This window comes from Epinephelus moara, chromosome 2 (assembly GCF_006386435.1).
Source record: "Epinephelus moara isolate mb chromosome 2, YSFRI_EMoa_1.0, whole genome shotgun sequence".
NCBI lineage: Eukaryota > Metazoa > Chordata > Actinopteri > Perciformes > Serranidae > Epinephelus > Epinephelus moara.
This window is the reverse complement of record NC_065507.1, coordinates 28,581,259-28,585,437: the sequence shown is the minus strand read 5'-3', so window position 1 is coordinate 28,585,437 and position 4,179 is coordinate 28,581,259.

Genomic DNA, 4,179 nt, shown 5'->3' with positions numbered 1-4,179 from the left:
CACTTTGGTGCTTGACTCAGGCTGCATGAATCACTCATTCACACACAAGTCAGTAACTGTCCATGAATGAATATACCATGTAATTACAACCTCCCTGTCAGACATGGGCCCAATACTGCACACAATAATGGGAAAAAAAGTGGCTGTAAAATGGTGGATTTTTTTTTTTTTTTAAACTTCACAACCATTGCCAAATGACTCATTTTACCCGCCATATTGTTTCTGTGTTCAACTCACATTAAGTCACCAACCAGTGGGAGTGTTCATTGGTAAGATGCAGCACAATGTATTCTGCTAGTTGTAAGTTTTCTGCCACAGCCCTCTATTTTTAGTTCCGTGTAGTGCACCATGGTTTAAAGCCAAGTTTCATGGTGGCCAAACAGTGTAATTACATCCCTCCATAGACTTACATGGTAAAAGACGTGTCTATAAATCATTAGTGGGTACATCTTTTTGAGCCTCACAACCCCTGCATAATGACTCATTTCACTATCAGAATTTGATCTGAAAGCGCTGCACGATCAAATTATTTTATCCCCATTCAAGTTAGCTGACGGCTAAACTGGCAATTAGCTGCCAACAGAAGTCTCTCTGGTGTACATGCTCTGCGAGTGCTGGGGCCGATGGGGGATTCACCAAGTCCTGGGTAACTGACTTGGATAACAAAACTCACCTCTCTTTGGTGAGTGACTTATACCAACTCGAGTCAATGACCACCTCCCTATGACATTTTGTAGCCATAACAGCATCATGCTACCAGCTCCACACCTTAATGACAACAGTCATAATTCAAACGGCCAATAGATGTGGCTTTTCAGGTATGATTATTACTATCATTATTATTATTATTATTATTATTACTTGAGATAGGAGCTATCAGCTACCACTGAATAAACAAACTGGTAAACATTATGTATAAAGGCACATCTGTGGGGCTCTGTCATCTGGCACCACTCCTATTGTTGGGATCCGAGTGAGGGGAGGAGTCAGGTAGTCCTGCACTTTGGACAGAGACATGCTGTGGCTATGGACATCTTCTTCTTCATCTTCTAACCGCTTCATCCTCTTGAGGGTCGCGGGGGGGCTGGAGCCTATCCCAGCTGACATCGGGCGAGAGGCAGGGTACACCCTGGACAGGTCGCCAGACTATCGCAGGGCTGACACATAGAGACAGACAACCATTCACGCTCACATTCACACCTACGGACAATTTAGAGTTATCAATTAACCTGCATGTCTTTGGACTGTGGGAGGAAGCCGGAGTGCCCGGAGAGAACCCACGCTGACACAGGGAGAACATGCAAACTCCACACAGAAGGGCTCCCACACCTGGGATGGAACCGGCAACCCTCTTGCTGTGAGGCAACAGTGCTAACCACCACACCACCACGCCGCCCTGGCTATGGACATTGAATTTGAAAAGGTGCCATCTGTTAAGTCATGCAGCTTTGATGACATGGTGTTTATGCATTATAATCCAACCCAGTCGCCTGAAAAATAGTGACATTGTATGTTTCTGCAGAGCACAGTGCAGTTGCACACTATTATGTTGCGGGCACATGCCCCCTGTTTGGGGGCATTATCCTAAAAGGAAAAGCGGTGATGTCTTGGTAAAAAAAACAACCGCTTTTCTTGCTTTAAAACCTGCTGGAAAAACAGCGATAGGTTGATACAAATCACCCATGTTTGGCGGCTAAAAAGCCACCGGGAACATTGCAATAACTAAATGACAGCCATTTTTTTGGGGTCTCCAACAGCGATCTGCAGTGTCCTGTGGCTACCATCCCCACTACAAACATTGATATAATACATTTGAAATGTAGAAATGTGTGCAGAAATGTACAATGCCAACATTTTCATCTAGTGTCTGGGCTGTATAATCAGACTGCCCGCACACAGAGACACACAGTACACTGCCAGCTGTAATACTGTGGTGTAGTTAAAACTTTTAAAAGTTTTTAAAACTTCAGTCTGAGTAAATGAACATCATGCATTGTGCTACTTTACTTTGCTTCATTTTAGTAGCCTGACTGTCAGGTCATAAAAGCTCTGCTACATAACCTTTGCATGCACTCTCACCATGCCTACAGCCGCAATACATATTCAGCAGCAGGTGGCAGTTATAGGACTGTCATTAGTAACAACAGAGTCTACAGTGCAAGATAAGTTGGCCCTGTCAAAGAAGTGTGGGGAGAAGAGGAAAAACAGGAGAGGTACAAAGATTTCGCATTATTGCAATTACTGAAAGGTATTTATGTGGTATTTTTAAAGGTTAACAGTAGAGCTATACAAATGTGCAAGAAAAAACACAGGAACTCATGAAGAGTTAGCCTTATTCCTCAATCTGAATCTTTAAGCTTTTTCAAAAATCTCAATCAACAGCTGCATCCCAGCGGTACTCAAAGAGTGTATGCAATCTGCGAACGACCTGTGCTGCTAAATCTGACATGTTGCATTGTGCTCAGACCAGCAACCTGCACTAACAAAGCATCGAATAACTGAACCAAGAACAAATTTCAGTACCTCCATACAAAGAGGAATAATAGGAAAATGTGTCCTCTTCGATTTATTGGAATATTTTCTAATTCTGGGGATTCTGTTCTGTGAAGCGTGAACTCTCAGAGATGAATTCCAGGAGACGCAGACAAAATAATCCACTTGAATCCATGTGTTCACTGTCCTTTTCTCCCCTATTTTTAGTTGTACTTTGTCTGAATATGTTCAAAGTCGTATTGAGTTGTAAAGTTGGGGGGTGGGGGTGGGGGTGGTGGTGGGGGGGTACATCCATCCACAGCCACATTACCAGCTGACAGGGGAGAGGCTATTGATTGTGTCACCTTTCTACAGGCTCGAGGCTGTGAGGGCTCTTTGTGGGTCCGGTGCTCAGTGGAGGACTCCAGCACTTGTACATGAAAAGATTCAGTGTATAAAGCAGCTGGGGCTGAAGGGGAAAGCTGCACGGTGCTATAAACTCCTCTTTTATCCCCTGCTGTCTGTCTCTCCCAGCATGTCGTACACTCTCTGTCCCTCCTGCCTCTTTCAAACTCTCTCCCCTCTGTCCCCTCTGCTCACTCTCTCAGCTCTCCAAGGGTTTTACTGGGTCAGGTGAACATTATCGCACCCTTTTTTTAAATTCTTTAATCAGGCGATGTCTCCACTCATGCACTGGTGGCTGTGTAACAGAGCAGATACCTGTGTATTTTTGGCAATAATGCAGAATGTTACTGTCTCTTTTTTGACTGTAAAGTGTTCAGAAATGAAGGCAGTGGTTGGCGCTGGTTTCTTTGGCAACAACAGTGCAGTCATTACTGGCCAGATGGCTTCAATGGAGCTGTTTTACTGTCAACAGCGGTGCTTAAGTGGTGCACTCTCACTTTAATTTGCTTTAGGATTGGACCTGTATTGCACAAAGAATTCCTTTTGTCTATTTCCCTATTATGCCGTTGTCAGAGAGGCTAATTAGCTCACTTGAAAATGTTTTACAGAAGCCAGGCAGGTGCTTTTAGATAAAAAATGAGATGGAGCCTGTAAGGCCATGTTTTTCCCGCTGACGCTGGAGTCATCTGCATGAAAGGTCAGCAATCAGTCTGCAATTACAGAGTAACCTCAGCTAATGGTTCTGAAGAGTCCACTCAAATTCTGTTTACACTGTACACACACTCAGTCGGGAGCTGTGATGTGTGGGTCAAGTTCAGTTTTGATAGAGAAAAAGAAAAAAAATCTAAAACAACCAATCACACACTGGGAGGCAACAAATCAAATTTGGTTAGAATTTCACACTTTTAGACGAAAGTAAAAATCTTTTTTTGGGAAAAACACTTTAATAGCCGAATATGGGACCATGTAACTGTTATTCAAAGTTTGTCCTTTGCATGTTTTGATGAACTAAACAGAACATTTTGATACAGATTATATCTTTATCTCCTCAATCATCACTGATCTGCCAGTGAGCCAGTAAATGTAAATTGTGCCATGCACCAAAAATTGTACAAATTGTACAAATGCACAGATCTAAACGTTGTCAAAGATACCAAATATGTCAGACTAAACTGAGGTGAAATGTATCTAAACTGATGCTAAAAATCAATTTGATGGAATAGTGTTTCCAGAGAAAATATTCCATCCTGTGTTTGAATATTTTATGCAGCGTTAGTGTCATCATAACCTTAACGAAAGGCT